At 37.7% G+C, this 21944-nt stretch overlaps 1 protein-coding gene across 7 annotated transcripts in view; it reads right to left on the bottom strand.

Moving 5' to 3' along the window:
• PRLR (prolactin receptor) overlaps positions 1-21944 on the bottom strand; it is a 130011-nt gene that overhangs the window by 18470 nt on the left and 89597 nt on the right. For 6 of the 7 annotated variants that reach the window (XM_026865633.1, XM_026865637.1, XM_026865635.1 and 3 more), the window contains one exon: positions 2546-2614. The exons of the other annotated variant lie outside the window; for it this stretch is intronic. The gene's annotated coding sequence lies outside the window, so the exon portion shown is untranslated. The remainder of the gene's footprint in view (positions 1-2545; positions 2615-21944) is intronic. 7 annotated transcript variants of the gene reach the window in all.

Below are 21944 nucleotides of genomic sequence, written 5' to 3'. Positions count from 1 at the left end.
GCAGCAGAGCAGTGACCAGGCACATTAACCATATTCAATTTGTTCCAGTGCTTACATTTCCATGGTTGCCTGGTATTTGGTATTTGTGGTTCAAATATCATTTATAAGGCTTCTGGAAAGGTATCTTGTTTTTTAAAAATACTTGCTTTAATAGCAAAAATAATGTACACTTTGTCATAACTATATCAAGTGTGTCTCCCCTATGACTTGAAAATGTTTTAATTAAAGGCTAACTAGCATTACTGAAGATGCTGTGAGGGAATGCCTCACTTTTAGGACTGAATGCATTCTTTTATGAGGAACACAGTGGGCATTGATTTGCTAGAATTTCATGCAAAACCAAGGGTTGAGTAACTCATAATTAAAAGATCACATGCCTCCTTTTTGAAGGTTTTTTACATTCTGACATTATAGTTGAATTTCCCCCTTTTAACACATCTGTCACTATATGACAGCTGCAAATTGCACCCCAGAAAACAGTGCACCTTAATGGAAATTATTACTGGGGTTTTAGAATGCACAGAAGTGCTACATATTCCTGTAAAATAACCCTACTCTGCAATGAATAATATTATGAAATTGTAGGTTTGAAAGCTGTGTTTACCATCCTACTAGATGAAGCTGAAAGTTAAATATCAATACTGAAATCAGGTGCTGTGGAGCACAGTTGAGAGAAAAAAAGTCCTCGTCCTAACTGAGTTCTAGTTGTTACATTTTCTTTCTCTTCCTTGGTCATGCTGATAAATTTCTTGAGACTGACAGAGAAGTTTTTACACAGTTCTGCACAGATGGAAAGATTTTCTATCTGCAATGTTTTCAGGCTTGCAGAAAGGGGAACAACGCTACAGCACCCACTGGCAATGACATTATGTCCCTCACAAGCTTTGCTTGTGCTGCTAAAGAAATACAAAGCCAAAAGTACTTTAGCAGTCTGTACTGAACAAGATTCACATTCCCACTAGTTATGATGATAAACAATGTTCATCTTTCAGGCCTCAGGGAAGGCAGTTCAAGGAGTCTCAAAACAACACAGTTCATTACCATTTGAAAGGCTGAACTACAGCTGTATGAAACCAAGTAGAAAAAAAAAACACCAAACAACAGAATAAAGCAAGAATGTGAATCCAGAATTCTACTGGCCATACATTCAGCTATACGCTGGACATTGCATGAGTCTGCCTTCCCACGCCAAGATCTCAAATGTCAACACTGATATATGTCCCTAGCCAAGAACTGGGCATCTCTATCACTAGGTGTATTTGTGAATGATAGTGATGGGATTATACTGCAAATTAAAAGCTGTGGATGTGCAGTGTGTCCAGAGCTCTGCTCTCCTTCTCTGAACGACCCTTAATTGGAAGTCTCCGAATTCTGAATCCCTCAGGCACCCAGTACAGTCTTCATGGAGGTGTACAGGCTCCAGAGAAGATGGGGCGTTCAGACATGTCTCTGATCTGAATTTCTTATGACTGACTCCAGGTGGCTACTTTTAGCACAGAGGTTTTGTGGAGTGCTTTGTGAAGATGCTTCATTCCTACTGTTGGCTATGTAGGGGAACCTGGATATCCAGTTAATTTCTTGGGACCAACCACTTCATATTTCTGTGTTCCATAAACTGGAAGCCCCTACAAATACTTTTACATTTCACCTGAAAAGCCTATATAAGGGTTTCTAATATATGTTTTATAAATTTCTTTGTTAAACAAACCTTCCCCTAATGACCCCTTGTAGTCCTTCCTTTGATTAGCGGTCAACATGTGATGATGAACAGGAACAACTTCTCTCATCCATGGAAATGTGCTCCTCAGTCTGAAAGACTTAAGTAATTTTCGAAAAAGAAAAATTATGAAACCTCAGATTCTCAAAAATAGTTTAGACACTTATTTCTCCATTAAAGTATTTATGCACTTAACTCCTATTCATTTTACAGAACTGAGCCTGAAACTCTTTAAAATTCTTAACATCTGAACTGACAAGAAAAGCCAAGACAAAAAGAAGAAAGCACTATTATTATCCTTACTTTACAGATGGGGAACTGAGACAGAGAATGATCAAGTACTTTGCTCAGAGTCATACTAGAAATGTAACAAAAGCTAAAAACTGATCCTTTCCTAGTAGTTTTTTGTTTGTTTGTTTTTGCTTTTTTTTTTTTTCCTTTTCTGAATACCACTTCTACTGCCTTTGTTTTCGCAATAAAACACGATTTACCTAACAATAGCAATCTTCTTCTACCAGTCTCATGGCTTCTGAATATTCTGTTTTTTTCCCTGGTGGTCTGTACATTTAGCCATCATTTCAGGATTATTATTTTTACATCAGTATTTTACAGAAAAGAAAAGCAAAAGCTGTAAAGAGTAAAATTTTAGAGCTTGAAAGGTAAGAATTTACATTAGAACTAAAAAATTGTGCTTGAAATATGATGTTCATCTCTACCAACTACCAAGCCCAACTCCTCAGTCATTAGTTTGCTATTTAAGCTAAAATAATAATTTAAAATATTATTTATATATAGCATAATCATGAAATATAAAGTCCAGTTTCCTACCTAAAGGATTCATGTGCGCAAGGAAGATTCTTCTTCCTTTCTTTCATGAATGCCAGATCACTTGATACTCTGCAAGAGAAAAAACTCCAGGATTAGTATATTACTGGAATGATTTATTTTGTTATTTTATTCCTAAAACATAAAGAGCAAAAAAAAATATCACTCTTTGTATTAGCTCATTCAAATACTGACACTCTTAAGTTAATACATTTAAACAATGAGAGCAATAGCGACTACAGTAATATGCAGTGTTACTGTACACTCTTTTCTTTGTTTCAGTTAAAACACAAACATTTGTAGCAACTTATGATGCAGTTTAGATTTACCAGGAGACTCTGCTAGGCTATGTGAATAAAGGCTAATCATCATCTACATAAAAAAAAATGGGACAGGATCAGATAAAAATTGATGGAGTTGGGGGAGGAACCCTATCAGCCTCATCAGTGAAAATAAGGTGCAGGGAATCAGCTATGCCTGACTACCAAACCACAGTTAATCCACTGTCCCTTGTGTGGAACCCACCAGGTGGAACCAACCAAACTAACCCCCTTCCCCATATGCCTCACAGACTGAAGGAGGTATAGCACTCATTAAGGAATGCAGGGGGGAAAAAACCTGGGGAGGAAAGTAAGGGATCGAAGTGGACTGGGGAGAAACAAGCATGGGAAAATAAGGTGAAAAGGGCAATAAAGGGGTCAGATAAGTGTAACCTGGTGGCTAGTTTGACTGAGACATGTGCCTGACCACTATTATCTACCCTATATTCTCATTAAATCCTGTTTCTAACTGTCTTCTGCCTGGGTGATCTCTGTTCTGAGTGGGTACATTTGGATTCTAGTGAACTTTCAGCTGGATTAGCCAGTGAGGAGTGGGATTGCAAACCTCCGGGCTCATATGCAACTCCCCTGCAACTGGGGAGACCAGAGGATCTGGGGTCAGCTACTGGTTTGACTGAGCATCTAAGACCAGCTACTAGAGCAACCCATTTTTTTTTTTGTGCAAATATAAGCATGTACATGTAAATGTATATATTATGTCTTTGTTGATGAGCGTGGCCTCTGTGTGTGTTTACTGTGACCATGTGCACACCCACTGGGGGCAGCTGCTCAGCTTCACTACTTGCAAAACCTCAGGATATGGACCTAGAGCAGCCTCACATCTATGGGGGTACCTGATTCAGCTGTCTCTAACAGATTAATATTAAATGTTTTACCAAAAAAAGCCACTATGTTTAACTAACTATCCTTTGTCATCCCATCTGAACACACTATGCCATGAAGAAATAATTTAGATGAGCTTCAATGGGTAACTTATCTGCCAGAGCAAGAAAAAGCTATTTATACATTAAATTACTAACTTTGAAATTACTAACTTCATCATAATATTTCTTACTAAATCTCTCTCTAAACAATTTGAAACAAAATAAAATATTTTTACAACTAACATTAAGAGCTGTCTGTACTGCCTGGAGACCAGGTGGAAACCTGTATTACTCTGTTACCAGGGTATTCTTTTGTTTGGCTCCATTTCAGTAAAGCTAATGAGAACAATAAAAATGCCATGAAATTATTTTGCAGCTAGATATTATGCCATTACAGAGGATCAGATTTAATTGAGGGTGATAGACTCTTTATTTTTTATGTGCATATATAAAATGGCATAGATAACATGCAACAGAATGTGGCAGAAATAATGTTTGCAATGAAGTTACTCAACCATGACATAAGGTGAAATGTAGTTAAAAGATGGAGCTTAATAAGTGCTTCCTGGTTTAGAGAGGACGGAAATCTGATTGTCAGTGTCCACGCCGGGAAAACAGTTTGACTCAAGACTGGCTAAACAGAAAAATTCTCCCAAAATACAAGCTGCCCTGTAGATCTAGATCACTTCACAGAGACATTAAAAAAATTATGCAATTGTTCCACATTTAAAAGGAGTTCTAAGAGAAAATGTATGGTTATGATCACTACATAAAAATAAATTTTCCTCTATATTTTCTGATTCCTACTACTTGGTACTACATCAAAACACACTGTTGTATCCTACCAGCAAATTCTACTGTGCTTTCATGACTGCTTTCACCAGGAAGTGATATCATGAACTGGTGACACATCCCTACATAATATGACTGACACAAAAAGTGTTTTACACCAAAGCTGTAATAGGGCCATAGGCACTGGCTTGTTCATACTGGTGATTGGAAAGGATCATGACATGACTGACCTTACCTCCTGCATTAACCAGGACAACGACTCTCACCTGAGTATTTCTACATCAAACAACCATTATTCAAATCATATTTATTATGATAGTCCTGAGAACAAAGATATAATCCCACTGTTTTAGACACTGTACAAAGAAGAGTGTCTGCTCTTAAGAACTGAAAAGGTAAATAACCGATTAAAAATACAGAGTGGAAGGGATATATCAAGCAGGTCAAAACTTTAATATTTTTTGTTGAAAAATAATGATTATTTTAATTGTAAAATATTTTCAAAATATCCCATAAACTTGAAATTGCCTATGAAGAATCAGTTTTGGAAAATTCACTTCAGAATGTCATTTCAGAATGGCACAAATTCTTTTCCAAACACAGCCAATGCATGCAAATTTTCAAAATTCCAAATTAACAAGTATCAACATAAAGCATTTTGGTTTGAAATTTTCCAGTAGAATGTTTTCTGAAATTTAAGCAAATAATTGGAGTTTTATTTTAACTTCCCCCCCCCAATGAAAACATGTTGCGATGAAAACTTTCTGATCATTTTAATTACACACAGAATTTCAATGAGCAATGCAATGGCATGAACTGACTTGCTATTTTGACGTTTCTGGGGGAATATGCTGGTGTAGAAGTGAAGAAGTTTATTGCAGAAACTGAAATTTATGGGAAGCAAAGGAACGGGACTTTGAAAGTAGTAGAGGTAACACATAGAAACATATGACAGATTTATGGAGTGAATCTGAGGGAACGAGAGATTGTCACAGAAGGGACATTCAGGAATGACACAGAAAGTTAAAAGAACAAATTGTTGGCACTGGGTGGTAAAGGATCAGATAAAGTTGTGATTTTGAATGTATTCCAATATCCCCTTCAAGTTTCAAAGCTCCATCCACTGGATGCCATCCCCAAATAGCCTCTTCTCAGTGAACACAGGGGATGGGGTTGGGTGGAGAAGCATCTTCTGGATCGTAGTGCCTGCAAGGATCAGTAGGGCAATGGTGAAGAAAGCTGTGACCTTAGCTCTAGCACAGTTTATTCCTTCCCACTGAGACAGTCCATTTTGGCTGAGCCTCTGTCTGGAGTCTCTCCCCAAAGCTTTACGACTGTGGTAAGACTGTAACAGAAAGTACCTGGCTGCAGGGGAATAAATGTTCTTGTTTAACCACAAAAATGCTCAGTAATTAACAATATCAGTGGGAACAGAGAAGACTATTGGACCAATAATTGTTTTCTGTTTCAGTGTTCTCTTTTTCAGGAGTTCCTCAGTATGAGGTCGTAAAAGTAGCTGTTTCTTTGTCTTTTTCTGAGTACATGTTGTACATTTACACTTGCTTAAGTGACTGCAGAGTTACTCTGTAAAAGAACACAATTACCAAAAATTACTACTTCAATCAAATGGATATAAACACCCAATGTCCTATTATTTGTGAACATGAACATTTCTCAAATAAATTCTCCGAGCTTCCAACTTGTTGATAAAAGAGCTTTGTTGTTGCATGCTAAAGTCTACCACTTAATGCCATATACAGATTAAGTGGCAAACTGGTTAGCTAAAGGAATGAAACAATGTTATCCAGGTAATCTAAAACTGATTGTTTTCTTACAATTATTTGAAATAATTACTGACAATAATGGGAATAAAACAATATTAACCTTCAACCTTCACTTCCCAGAGCTTAAAATAATTAATCTTTTGCCATTCTAACCTAAAGCATTATACTTCCTTTAATACAGAAATATGTGGATATGCAGATAAGTATTTTTATCACACCTAGCTCTAAATTTGGTGGCATTTTGTAGACCTCCTCCAGTATCTAATTCCTGAGTAGACTACTGTGTTAATAATAATGTGTTAATAATGTGTTCATACGTTATGAACACATTATTTTCTACGGGTGTTTACACAGGTGGCATTAATCTCTAATATCAGTAAAAACCATACAGTTTTCTAATTAGGAGTTACTCATTAAAATGTTCAAACTACTCTGAACTATCTAGGTGCCAAACCAATAACAGTATCAATACTGCTTTATCACAACCCTGTTTAATTTCACATAGATGTTCATCTTCCTGCAAAAGTATCTTTATTTAATTACTGTTTTGAAGTGAAAGAATACTGAAGCTCCTAAAAGATGCAATATGCATTCTGCAGGAATTGAATTCAACCTTTGATAAGGAGTATGAATTTCCCTCCTAATTTCTTCACAATGAATACATACACTGAATGAAGTATAGCACTAACCTGCTCTACCCCCCATCTTCATCCCAGGCTGCTATTCCTTGGAGATTCTCAGTCATGGTGAATTGTGTTTTGGATTTTTTGTTTGTTTTGCAGTATAAGAAGATGACCCTGAGGTTGCAGACTGTGAGACTTTTATGTACTTGTTTACAGAATAAGGACTTACACTGCAGTCTCTGGAGGTTAAAGGTAAATTTATTAATGTATTCATTCATTAACCCATTCATTCATTAACTCACTCTGTTCCTTAGAAACTGCAAGGACAGTATTGTGTCTCCTACTCATGAATGAGTTGTTAACAGGTAATATTTGCATCCCTGACAGAGTAAATAAAAGGGGTCAAGAAACTACTCGAAGAAATTAGTTTTGCAAAGAGAGAAAAATCTTCATTGTGCAGCAAAGACAAACAAATGGCTTCACTAATAAAGATTAACTAAATATGGGATATTAGGTTTTGGACTATGGATACTGTTTAGTTTTAACAAACTAAGGACATAAGAATGCTCCTCCCTTACCTCTGCTGTAACACTGAGTATGTCCAGTTAGACATGAATGTTTCAGTTCGTCCTAGTCCTCTGTGGAGTTTGCACACTTGGTTAAATAATGAAGAAATAGCTACTAAACAGAATTTGGAGAAGATTTCAAGGAATAGAAAATATATTCTGTACTAGAGCAAAATCTTTTTTTTTTTTTTCCTTCAGTACGTTCTGATTACTTGGTGAAAAAAGACTCAGAATGAAATTACTTCTGCTTATAGCATGTATTGATGCATCTGGTTACATCTCTTTTTTTCAGTATATGTTATTCGAATCACTGTTTATTGTATAACTTCAGTGGCTGTGAAATTTCTCCTTCTTTGCACTCACTCTCAGATGGACCTATGGTGTGTATGATAATTATCAAGTTTTATACAGGGCAATGACTTCACCTTGGAACACTGGTCAACACTGAAGTTCTCTGCCTTTGAAATGGCATGATTCTTCAACATGATAAAACCACCACCAGTCCAGGAGCCAAAGGGGAAGGTATGAAGGTGGGGTGTTGGAGTGGTCAATTCAGAACTGCTTGCAAGAAAAACCATCTGATTTTTATCTAAAAGAAAACTCTGACCAAAAATCAAAAGTTTCAATAACTGCAGGTAGACAGAAATGACTTTTTATTCCCCAAAATGTCACAAAAATGTCACAAAAAAGAAAATGTGAAGGTAATAAATCTGAAATATCAATGACATTTCTTTTAGGAGTATTTGGTATTTACAGCCATCAAAAAAAGGCATAAACATCATGAACTTTCTTGCTTGCCTTTCGTATGGTGGGCTTCATGGTAAATTGCAGCAAAGCAGGAAATTTTATTAACAGCTGAAATAATTTTAAACATGGTAATTTAGAACACTAGAAAACAACTATCAGCCTCTATAATTAATATCAAGCCATTTTGTTTTATATTCCATTACAATCAACTTTAATTAGGGTTTTTTTGTAGACACCCAGTTATCCAATCATATTTCAAATGGTAAAAACATTCATTTTGTGTTTAATCCACAATATTTCTTCCACAATCCCTGAAATAAAAACCATATGTTGACATTTATGAAAGGACAGGAGGAAAAAATGCTGTCACTGTGGGTTTTACTTTAGGTAATAACAACAGAGGCTTTTAAATCCTTGCTTACATAAAGCCTGACCTTTTAACTTGATATAAAAGTCATTTTTGGTGAAACTTGGATCCACAATTCAGGCATTATTGTTACCTGCATCTTTTCAAGTTGCCTTTTCACTGATGCCTTTTATGGTCATAGGCCTGCATCTTCTCGGCTGCATGCCCTGGGTAGCAGCACATTTTATATAATTTAAGTGGAAAAATAATTGAAAAATAACACAACATATTTTAAATTACTCGTTTAGTTTAATCCTTGAGTTGCTCTACTGACAGTATGTTGAATATATGCTCTGACACTGTTTAATAGATACTGGCACCAGACTGTCAAATTCAATTCAGATGGTTTGTCTAACTGGGCACAGTAGGAATCTTGAGCTGGAACAGCAAGATCTCTGTCTTCCTTGAGGTCTTCTTCCACTTGAAATTTGTGCATCCTTCAGAGTGCATATGAAGAGGATGGTTACACACTCAGTTTAACAGCCACCTCTGCAATGTTCCTGAACAGCTCCAGATGCCTACTGCCAATGAAGCAGCTTGGAGATGCAAACCTCACTTCTCCGTTCTGGACTGTAGCGTGAGCTACTCAGAACAGGCATCCAGAATCACACAGATTGAGAGTCACAGGTGTACAGATCTGAACACACAGCCACTAATCTCACATATGATTCTAAGTGCAGTCAGAATGGGGTGTTATCCTATACAGAGAAGAGACAGGCAATGCCCCAGTTGTTGGAGGGTTAAATAAACACAGTAACATTTAGCCACAGCCCGTCTTGTCCTTGATATGGAAACCCAAATCAAGAAGACTGTTTTTTTAATAGAGATTTCTATTAAAAGCACACTGCATTTCTATTTCTATTTCTATTTCTATTTCTATTTCTATTTCTATTTCTATTTCTATTTCTATTTCTATTTCTATTTCTATTTCATTTCTATTAAATGCACACTGCATTTCAAAATCTACTCCACTATTTCAGTTTCCAACTCTAATTTAATTACACAACTCTTTAACTGCTTAAACAAAATTAATTCTTTCAAGGGTGAAACCAGTACTTGAAAATACTGATGTATTCATAGAAGCATATGAAAGGAAAAGGTCATGGGCACTTTCTTAGGTCTCAAAAACTCTTTTTTTGAGTAAGAGTGCTTACTTTTTATACCTGTGTATACCTAGAACAGTTTCACAATTATGTGTATACATCAGCACAGACAAACAGAATAGCTCTAAATCAGCAAGTGCGCAATAACAACCATGTTGCTACACCGAGTATGACCATTTATTCTTAGCTTATTTATTAGCTTAAGCTTACTCCTTTCCATTTTAATACTCAATCTTGAATCACCTTGCTTTTCAAATACACTTACAACATTCAAAAATGTAAACAAATGCTGTGATTCCATTTACAGGATCACATTCTGAGCAGATATATTAGTGAGACTAGATATATGTGAATATTTTATTCGAGCACAGTATTAGTTCTGTTATATGTCAATGATGTATTCATGAACAACTGCAAATATCAGATGCAAGAAGAAAGATATCTTATGATCCTTTATGCGGCAAAGGCAAGACCCTTCTGCTGAGAAAAAGGCTATTAAGACTACTAGTGCTTCAGGAATCATTTGTTATCCTGTTTTTCCATGTAATGGATTTTCGTATCATTACTACTATGATTTCTTTACATGCTCCACATCTGATAATTTCACCTGTTCAAAGTCACACACTCTCATAAGAATTTCATGGTCCAGATAGATCTATTTTTTGGGTGTTATTACCAAGTATATTTTCTAGGAATATATTCATACTTCACAAGACTCATCAATCAAGCACATGTGCTTAGTCCTTTACTAATGCCATCTGTCTGAACCTCTTTACTCCTCTGAGTGTCCTATTGATCTGAACTTACTTTTTGAGATTTCTGTCTTCTCTGGGATGAACATGAGTTATGCACTGCTTTATTAACATTTTTCTTTAACCTCATTGTAGCATCTGTGTATTTTTTTTTAATATAGTGCCTGCACAATATGAATTGCTACATGTAAAATAGAGAGCATGAAGTGGATTCTTAAAACAGTAGCACACTAAATGGATGTGAATTATTGAAAAATTTTATAGAGTTATTCCTGATTTGACACAATTTTTGCTTAAATCCTTCTGGATTTCCTGCAGGAATCTGAAGGCTTAGTAGCAGTTTCTCAAGGTCAGTTTTGCTATGGAATTAAATTCACTAGTATACATTCTGATATGAAATCAATTTTATTTCAATGAATTAATGCATTTTTGTCACTCGGTTAATTAAATACTTATAAATCCATTACTAGAAACTAAAAATAATAGGAGATAGTTTTTGCTTTTGGTACCCTGGCAGGGCAAAGACTCTAGATTATGGGCTAAATGCATCAACTGGATCTGTAAACAACCAGAAGGAAGCACTGCTAGCACCAGTAATATTTTCTTAAGAACAGCTGCAGAAATATAGCAGGCAACTGTTAAAATCAGAAGCATTTCTGCAGGCTGGCTGTAAGTGAAATTGGTAGGAATCTTCATTGGTTCAGAGGCTTTAAAACTAGGCTCTTGGTTTCCTGACCGAGTGCTGCTGTGTGAGACCTGATAGTATTTTTTGAAAGCATAGGTTCTGGAGCACAAATCTGTAGATAAGAGGAGGGAAAAAATATTCAAGGGCAGAGATTCATGGAGGACACCAAGTCTTCCAGGTACCATACAAGAGGTGGGGAAGACAGACGTGAGTATCATAAAGCAGGTGTGTGTTATGCTGATAAAGGGGGAGAATTAGAATTCAGGTCCAGAGTTCTGCTCCTATCCCTACCAATAGCTTAGTCTCTGGTATCTTGGACATCTCCTGCACACCTGCAAAATGGGCACACATTAAATCTCACTGAGATGTATACCTTTTAACTACACAATTTTCATGTTGATTGAATTTAATGTTTCCAAGATACTTTGAGGATTTTAGATTGAAGGGATTATTCATGAATAGATTATTGCTAGTAGTGACTTCATTGTAAATAATTTAAATAAAATATCCAAGTGGCGGAAATTTTAGTAAACATTTCAAAGAATCACAGAATGGATGAGGTTGGAAGACCTTTGGAGACTGTCTAGTCCCACCCCACTGCTCAAAGCAGGGTCAACTAGAGCAGGCTGTCCAGTTGGGTTTTGACTATCTCCAAGGATAGCAATTCCACAACCTCTCTGGGCAACCCTTTCCACTGTTTGACTACCCTCACAGTAAATAAGCTTTTTCTTATGTTTAAGGGGATTTTCTGATTCTTCAGTTTGTGCTCATTGCTTCTTGTCCTTACCCTGGATGCCACTGAGAAAAGCCTGGCTCCATCTATTTCCCTCATCAGGTATTTATACCCACTGATGAGATTACCCTGAGCCTTCTCTTCTCCTGTCTGAACAGTCCCAGCAATCTCAGCCTCTCCTCATGGGAGAGCTGCAGTTCCTCAATTATCTTAGTGGTCCTTTGCTGGACTCATTTTGGTATGCCCATGTGTTTTTTTCTACTAGAGAGCCCTGAACTGGACACAGCACTCCAGGTGCTTTAAACTTAAGACTATCTAACCCTTCATGACAACACTTGAAAAATAAAGCTAAAATATATAACTAATTCCATTCATTGAGAAAGGGACAGATTATTAGGCCAACTCTGAGAAGAACTTTGCGTTTGAGCTCCACTATGTTCATTTTCCACTGGTGAATATGTATAAGAACTGGCACTGAGGTTCAGGAAACTCTGGTTCTAATCCTGAATCTCTTTTTATTTTCTTTTATGTGATATTTTTCCATTAATAAAAATATGATTCCTTTTTTTAGAGGAAATGTGTTCATAACAAAAGCAGCAGCCAATGACTGAATTCCTTCACAAACCACTATATTTTTGACTTTACAGCCAAACCATTAAATAATTCATATAAATTCTCAACCTGGGAACAAACTGTCATTCTTCAGAAAGTTCATCTGTGTTTGGATAACTGCATGGAAAATAAAAGCTTTGTTATTTCTTGATATTTTTTTCTCTCCTTCCATTAGCACGCAGGTTGGTAACCCCTAACAAGAATTACATGCCTGTCACTTCTATTTGAGTGACATTCTGTGATAGCGCATTTTAAAGATTATCACTTTACAAAAACCTCAGAGTGACAGCACATTTCTTATTACTGAGAAACTTTGTTCTTTTCAGCATCTACAAAATATGCAGGTCTGTGTTTTTCCTGCAGCTTTACTTATACAACCACATTTGACATTAAAACCCAGCAAAGTCTCCTACTTACATGATGAAAGTAGTACTAGGTTATGAAGTCTGGGTAGAGCACCTGACTGTGGTGGGTTGACCCTGGCTGGATGTCAGGTGCCCACCAGAGCTGCTCTATCACTCCCCTCCTCAGCTGGATAGGGGAGAGAAAATATAAAGAAAGGCTCGTGGGTCGAGATGACATGGAGAGATCACTCAGCAATTACTGTCTCAGATAAAACAGACTTAACTTGTGGACATTAGTTTAATTTATTACCAATCAAATCACAACAGGATAGTGAGAAATAAAAAGTAAGTCTTAAAACACTTTCCCCCACCCCTTCCTTCTTCCTGGGCTTAATTTCACTCATGATTTCTCTACCTCTTCCCCTGCACTGGTGTAGGGGGCAGGGAATGGGGGTTGTGGTCAGTTCATCATCTGTTGTCTCTGCTGCTCCATCCTCCTCAGGGGCAGGACTCCTCACACTCCTCCCTGCTCCAGTGTGGTGTCTCTCTCACAGGAGACAGTCCTCCATGAGCTTCTCCAATGTGTGTCCTTCCCACGGGCTGCAGCTCCTCACAGACTGCTCCAGGGTGGGTCCCCCACGGGGTCACAAGTCCTGCCAGCAAACCCGCTCCAGTGTGGGCTCCTCTCTCCACAGGTCGTGCCAGGAGCCTGCTCCAGCGTGGGCTTCCCACAGGGTCACAGCCTTCTTCGGGCACATCCCTCTGCTCTGGTGTGGAGTCTTCCCTGTGCTGCAGGGGGAGATCTGCTCCACCATGGACCTCCATGGGTGCAGGGCACAGCTGCCTCGCCATGGGCTGCACCACGGGCTGCAGGGGAACCTCTGCTCTGTGCCTGGAGCACCTCCTCCCCCTCCTTCTTCTCTGACCTTGGTGTCTGCAGGGCTGTTTCTCTCACACATTCTCATTCTCTTCCCCAGCTGCAGTTGTTGTCCAGGGGTTTTTTTCCCCTTCTTAAATCTGATCTCACAGAGGCACCACCACCACCTTGGCCAGCGGTGGGTCTGTCTTGGAGCCGGCTGGCATTGCCTTTGTTGGACATGGGGGAAGCTTCTAGTAGCTTCTCATGGAAACCACCCCTGTAGGCCCCCTGCTACCAAAACCTTGCCACACAAACCCAATACACTGACTAAGGATATTGTGAATTGAGGACGTGGGCTCTGTGCCAGCTATGACTATGGCAGCACAGAGGAAGAGAATACTCATCATGGGTTTTGTAATGATTTATGTACCACCCTTCTTCTCAAGCCAGGAGATGTGGTTTGAATCACAGACAACTGGTATGAAACAAAATAATTTTCAAATAGTTCCATTCTACACAGTGGTATTGACATATATTGACGATGTCAGGGTGTGATGAGTGGTTTACCCTTATGCCCCCAGTTGCATCAAACATTTCTTGGCTACTGCTAACACTTTGTGCCCTTGAATACAGTAAGTCTGTAATTTTGTGAGACAAAAGCTCTTTCAGGAACAGTTTTTCAATACTGAGTCACCAGGAGTTAAGTTCTAAAACGTGGCAGTAACACATGATTAAAGCTGAGACCATATTGGAAACATTCCATGTTTTTCCATGAGCAGTGGAAGTAACAGAGCCTGGTTTTCTAAGAATTTGTTTCACCTTGCCACCAGCTTCCTCATTCCTGACATCCTCTATGATACTCCATTGACCAAGCAACAGAAAGGCTATGTCTTGGGTGGAGATAAACATGCCAGTAGGGTGGCTTCAACACAGGGTGGCTTCAATGGCCAGCATGCATATGCTGATAGTTTAAATGGGCTTTTGCCAAATGGAATGAAATGTTAACAAAATTCTACCCAATTTTCCTTTCACATGAGAACAAACACTAATTAGGGTCTCTCTTCCATTCATTTGACAATTTTCAGAAAAATTATATGCTCCTATTATCTTTGGGAATTCTGCCCTCTTTTAATTATGATTTATACCAGGTAACAGGACAATACAACACTGGAAGGAAAGGGCCTATAGTTTGTGAGATCAGTTAGCCTCACTTATTTAATAAATCAAGAGCGGTTTCACATATAAAAACCTCCAATGATTATTTTTTATTTTTTAATTTTAGAGAAATTTAAATTTTATTTTCCAGTAACTCTGTAATAGTATTTCTGTTCACTCAGAGCATGCAGTTCTTTTTTATGGGTTGTCACCTGGGCAAACAGGGCATAAGCTTTTAAAAAGTACGTGGACTACAAATTATTGCTTCATTGGATTAAAATCACCCTGTTAGGTCATTTGCCTAGAAATCAGGAGGCATAATTTAAATTATTATCTCATCTAGGAAATTCAATCCCAAATCTTATTTCTTATGGCATAGAGTAATCTGGGCTAGAATTGTTCTCTACGCCTCTTATTTCCTCTCTGGCTATGCATGCAAGACCTACAGGGACAGGAAAAAGATACTGAGGACAGAATGTAGCTATAGTTTAGCATTTAGGGTACTTAGCTGGGAAAGAATGAGGTTTGCTTGCTCCTTGCCCTAATTTTATGTTTATTGTACAGTGGCTGCTTAATGTAAAATACATTAAGAGATCTGGTGTACAGGAAACACAGTATTTTAGAATAGTAATGCAAAGGAATGTGCAAGACAGACTGAATCTGAAGTCAGATGTGAAAACTGATTTGCTGCTTAACTGGCAGGATGGTTCAGTTTAGTACAGTAGTTAAGGAAGAATGTAAGAAACAAAGGACTTGGGTGACTGTCCTTGTGCCCTGTCTAGCTTGCTTTACTGGTGACAAATTCACAAAGAAATGTCAAAAGGCCAGTATTTTTGTTTGGACAAAAGGGAAAAAAAAAAGAAGGAAAAAAAAAAAAAGGTTTGGAGATGCAGATTCATGGGTAAACACCACAGATAGATGGAGTTGTCACAGAAGATTCCGATGAGATGCAGAATAAGATATGAAGGGACAGTGAAAAAGGATCAAGAGTAGACTCCTGCAGAGAAAGAAGAGAGAAGACATGCTGTCGTAGTCAGGAGAATTATGGAAGACAGAAATGAAACTTTCGTCTCCTGTCATCTGTGTGTCTGTACATGTGGGCACACAGAAGCGAGGGGAGACTGAGGAAGAAGAGAAGACCATTGCAGAAGAAAAGAGATAAAGCAACTTGTCTTTTTCAAATTTTTTAAGAGACAATTCAGTTACTCAGCAATTTAATTGATGTTTCAGAAGCTTCGTATGAAACAGTGAATGTCTGCATAGCAGAGCTTGTGGAGTCACCACCCTTGCAGACTGAAATTAGCCAGCTACTTGTGTTTGTTTAATTAGATATGCAGAAGCATATATTTGTTTAGCTTTCCATTCAAAAGAAATGTTCTAAAAACAGCCTTGCAGAGCAAATCTGCCCGAACAAAAGAAAGCCAAAAAATCTAGCTGACCTTAACTCTAGATGTACAACAGCTGTTTAAGTTAGGACTAAGTGGAAAACCAAATACAACATGTTTGTTTAGAAGTCCATGAAATGCTGTGAACATTTGGAACTTCCTAGTATGTAATAAACAAACCTGCAAGGTTTATGGTGAGGAAGCATGGTATCCACATATTCTCCTGCTTGTGTTAATTGCACTGAGTTAGATGTGGCAGGTAAATCTTATTGCCAAGACTAAAAATATTAGTTAAATACAAGCTACTGAAGTATTACTTCTTATTGGGGGCACTGCTAGTGAAGAATTTGAAAAGTAGCGCTAACTGTGTGGGACATGCACGCAAGAATCATTAAATTCGGGAAATGCTGCACACAGACAATGTTTCTGTATGGGACCAGATTGTAAGAAATGCACTAAAAATTGAAAACAAAAGCAAGAAGAAAGAACCAACAGGATCATCTAAATTTTATGGCACCTATTAGGGTTAAGTAGAACAGTACAGAACCACAGAATCAAAGAATAATTCAGGTTGGAAAGGAGCTTGGGGATCTCTAATCCACCCTCTGCTGAAAGCAATCACCTGTGAGACCAGACTGGGTTGCTCTGCCTTTATCCATTCACAGCTTGAGATCCCTAAAGATGGATACTGCACAAGCTTCCACTGGCTGACTGTCCTTAGGGAGAACAAATACTACCCTATATTCAGTTAGAACCTCTCTTGTTTCAATATAGGCCTGTCATCTTTTGTCTTCCTATCATGTAGCGCAGCAAGAGCCTGCCCTCATCTTCTCAGTAACTTCCCTGCAGGTACTGGAAGACTGCCATCAGGAAAATGCAGGCCCATATTTTCCTTTCTGTTTATAGTTCTACTGTCTGATTGTCACTCTCTGGTTCTAATCCAAAACTTCTACTCTCTTAGAGCACTCATCTGAATTTAAGGCTGATGCAGTGACTGCATATTCCTTCTATGATGTCTGTGGCCTTTTCTCCCTCTTAGAAGCAAATGAAACCACTGTAAAACAACAATTGCAGTTCCTTCAGTCATATTGGCTAAGAATCAATAATCAAGGAAAACAAATGCACTTGGCCTACACAAAAAAGGGTATGTCAACAGCATCTTAATACGAACATGTATATTTCTACAAAAGGAAATAAAATTCAAACAGATCATGACAATGAACCCTAGTGAGCTACTGCTAGAAGTCTCAACTTTAAACAATAGTTTTGATTAATTTTTCTGGACTGAGTTTATATAAAATGAAAGAAATCTCATCAGCTCCCATAAAACTGTCAACTGTGACAGTGAACAGACCTAAAACCCCATCAAAATATTAAAAATAGATATGTTTGAGATAATTACCAAGTTGTATTTTGACACTTAACTATTATCCCTGTTACACTGTGCATTTTGATCACCCCTCTCTTCATATCTCGTCTGTATGGATGCACTTAGAAACCTATGTTACTGCAAATAAACTAGGTGGCCTCAGTAGGGAGGTAGGGTAAACTATCAGGAGTTCAACAAAGAATGCAAACCAATCTATGGGCTCTCATACTCTTAGGAGAAGTGGCTGATAATAAAACAAATGCTCATGAAATTAGGGATTTTTTTATAGGCCCAGAAAAGGACTTTACATTTTGACTAGTGTAATATTATCAGCTTTCCCTAGCCAGTTTAGAGTGAAAACTCCAAAAATTACACAAGAATATGTGGGCACAAAAAAATGCTAACCCATTGCGAAAGCAAAACCAATCAAACTCTGAGTACAAAAGAATGGTTCAAGAATATTTCATACTTATGGAAAAATACTTCTTGAAAATGTCAAGATTAGAAAGAGCTTAGTTTGATGCAGCTGCTTAGTGTTTCAGAAGAAAAAGATTAGTATAGGTGGGAATTCATTTTTCATTGCCATTTTCCTAAAAGCTGCATGTTCCCAGCTCTAGTCCATTCCTTTTAATGCCACTGTCCCCTTCCCTGCCAAAAGAGACACTCTGCAGGTGCTTATTTAAACCTATAACTGAGGAGTAACAGACAATTTACTGCACAGCATTAGCATCTCACTGAATTACCTGCATTGGAAGAAGGGAGCCTATTAGAGAAAGATTGTTTGCCTGTTAAATAAGATCACTAGACAACATAAGTTTGAAACTGCTGATGTGAATGCAACTGTTATATCAACAACTAATCACCAGTTCATTGTTCTTAGCTCCTAAGATCCTAAGGCTCAAGGTATCTACTTACGGCCCAAGGAGCACATACACTATTCTCTTGACTATGTCAAGAAAATCAAGCTACATCCTCGAGGAGGGATACAATAAAGTTTTTGTGTGTAAAGGCAGCATCTTGCCTTTACTCAGCAGCAGAAAATATAACAAGGTCTTGAGATTCCCATATGCCTTCACACTTGTGTTTTGTTTGGTTTTTTTTGGCTTGTGCTTATGTGGTATAAGCAAGTTTTGTTGATGTTGATGGATTCTTTTACTTGTATGGGGACCACAGTGCCCTTTTTCTCATGCAATATGCGAATATAATACAAGCAGCTTGTGAATACTTGAGAAAAGCTAAAAAAGTTGCCCTCTGACTCAGAATATATTCTAGATCACAGGAAATGTAACTTTTTTTATTTTAAATAAACCCATGCTGTTTATGTGGAAACAGTCTGGAAATGGGCTCATAAAGACTCTAATATGGTAACGCACCAAAGCTCCAGTAATACCTTCAGTTATTAAACTGATTTGAAGATAAAAATAATAATCTCCCTCTCTTTGTGTGTAAATAGCTGAAATGAAAACCCAAATGCAAACTGTTAGTGCTTCCCCATTGTCTTAATAAATAAACCATTAAGATCCCACAGTTAATCTGAATGAAACAGAAAACTCTCCTGTAGCTAAAATCGGTGAGATTAGAATCTCACTGAACAAACAAGTAATCTAAATCTGATTTAGTCTTTTCTGATTTGTAAAACACTGTTCAGTGCAATGGAAAGATAATCCCCAGCACCTTGCACATGCATACAGCATTCCCTATTTAACAATTTAAAATACTGTGTACAAAGTGGGTATCTTGGTGCTGGTTGAGTCCTGCCTTCACCTGACTGCTGAGCTGACATCTGCATTCTACACATCTGTCCATCCTGAACTGATGCAGCTTTGCTTGACACAGTCCCTGCATATGGGCTGCTGGTGGGGCTCTGGCAAAATGAAGTCCTCCAGCTGTATGTTCCTGGGAACACTGTTGACCTTGGAGGGATTACAACTGGTGGAAAAGACCCTCTCTTTGGACAGATTAAAACCATTTCAGCTTCACACAGGGAGTCTAAACACACCTTCAGCACCGAGATGGCATGAAAAGAACAGAACGAGAAGATACCAGACCCTTGAATATTAATTCACAACGTTTTGCCCCAGGACTGTTTCATCTTACCTAGCTATGGGGTTCATCCACTAAATTAACAAGCTCAACCTTCATGTGAAACATTCCTTTTACTCTTTGTAGCTCCTTGGGATTCCTCTCTAGACACATCTATCTGGTTTTGAATGCCAGAATCTACATATTTGTTCTTTCCATCCTCTGTCTGCCTTTGTCTACCTGACATTTTCTGAAAAGAACTCTAAGAACTTGTAGTATCAGCTGGTATAATTTTTCAGGTGCTTCCCCTTATTCAGGTAAATAAGGAACTATTTATACAAATAAGATGAGACAACTCCACTGAGGTTATTCCAATACAAAAAAAATAGTCAGAACAACTTAGAATTTCCCCTCCCAAATGTCATAATAGTGTCATAATTTCTCTTACACTACATAAACTGTACAGAAATTACTGTTATTTCCATTTTCTATGAAGGAACAGTGAATGAAATATATTGAATACAGCTCAAAATAAAACTCAGAAGGTTATTTCACCATCCAAGTTTGTGTGGCAAATACTGTATGTTACTTCCTGTGTAATAAAAAAAATAGATTAAGTAAAACCATAACCTTTCCTTTAAAAAATATTTGCTTTACTATCTTCTTTTTTTTTAGTCTATTTTTAAGACGATGTATAGTTAGGTGATTTTTAATTATTAAAATGAACTAATGGAAACTATTTTTGCACTACATAATATTCTTAAACATGCCACTGATACAAATAATTTGTGTAACGCTGCATTTTTACATGTTATTTTCCAAATTTCAGATGAAGATTCATTCCTATGGCTAACACCTTAAAATTGACAAAGAATTAAGCAGAAAAGCACAATTTACGAAAGAGTTAGGAAGAACTTCTAGAAGAAATAAATGTCGATAGAAGTATTCTTGGAAACCAAGAATAGGAAGACTGATTCTTTTATAAAAACCTCTGTGAAAAAAAAGTAAGTCTGCATATCACAAAACTCAGATTATAAATTCAAGACTTCCCTGCCTGTTCCAACCAGGTCAAGTATTAACTAGTCACCCAAATGTCTTTTACACTGAGGAAGGAAAGGGGAAGAACAAAGTTTATATTGACCTAAATGCATTTGATAGAAATAGGCACAGAAAAATAACTTTGATACATGATAACTGAAAAGAGGGTGACAGTGGACCCACAGGTTAGGGAGGGGTTGTATGGGTAACTGCAGTGACACTGTACAGTCCTCAAGAGTGAGGACAAGCCACTTAAATTCTCTTTAAGGAAATCAAGTGCCTGAGTGGACTGACTTCAGAAGAGAGTGAACCAGGAAAATAAGATTAGTTTAAGCAGAGTCTATGGATTAACTACTTTTCAGTAGCTGGATTTATCAATAAGGAAAAGCAGTATTTATACTTTGAAGAGTTATTGTACATATAAAATATAAAATTCCGTATGTCATTTTTGCAGAGGGAGATGCCGTATTGCTGAATTGGAACCTTTACCGGTTTTATGCTTTTTTCTCACCACATGCCCTGGAAAGAAGTAAGCACTACTTAAATCGTAAACTGACTACTGACCACACGTACTGTTCTGTTAATGATTTACACATCCAGGAAAAGAAGCCCTCAGATTTATGTATACTGCTGTTGTAAGGCACATTTACAATAAAATCTGCAGCCATGAGGTAACAAAGAAAGTATTTCCTTTTACTGCTGTGACTCTACCAAAGCACGGAAACCCTGCTCAGTCACAAAACATTTAGCCGTCTGCTCTCACCACTCCAAGCTCCTTTAGAGTAGAGCAAGCACCTCAGCTCCATCACAGGATAATGCAAATTGACAAGGTAAGAACGAGAAGAAACTACCAGGTTGCCTTGGCTATTCTAATGTCCTATTGGCTAAGAAAGACCACGCAGACAAGCACAAAGCTGAAAGCAAAACAGCAGACCAAAGCTATGAGGAAAATGAGCACAAAAATAAGTTAGGAAAGACTTCTAGAAAGTAGACGTAGGTAGAAGCATAGTTGAAAGTCAGAACTGAGACTGATCATAGCACAAAAATAATATGAAAAAGTGAATCTCAGCAGCAGAGAATTCCATGCTCTAAGTGCAAGCCTTCAGCCCTTCCCACAATAGAAAAGAAGAGTGCTGCCTAAGGCACAGGGCTGAAAAATGTTCTGACAAAAAAGTAGAATGTATTATTACTGGTAATAACTGGGGGGGTGTGGGGGGTGTATG

This window comes from Athene cunicularia, assembly GCF_003259725.1.
Source record: "Athene cunicularia isolate RWA chromosome Z unlocalized genomic scaffold, athCun1 chrZ_part1, whole genome shotgun sequence".
Classification (NCBI taxonomy): domain Eukaryota; kingdom Metazoa; phylum Chordata; class Aves; order Strigiformes; family Strigidae; genus Athene; species Athene cunicularia.
Note: the sequence above shows the minus strand (reverse complement) of the source record. Positions and strands in the feature narration are given on the sequence as shown.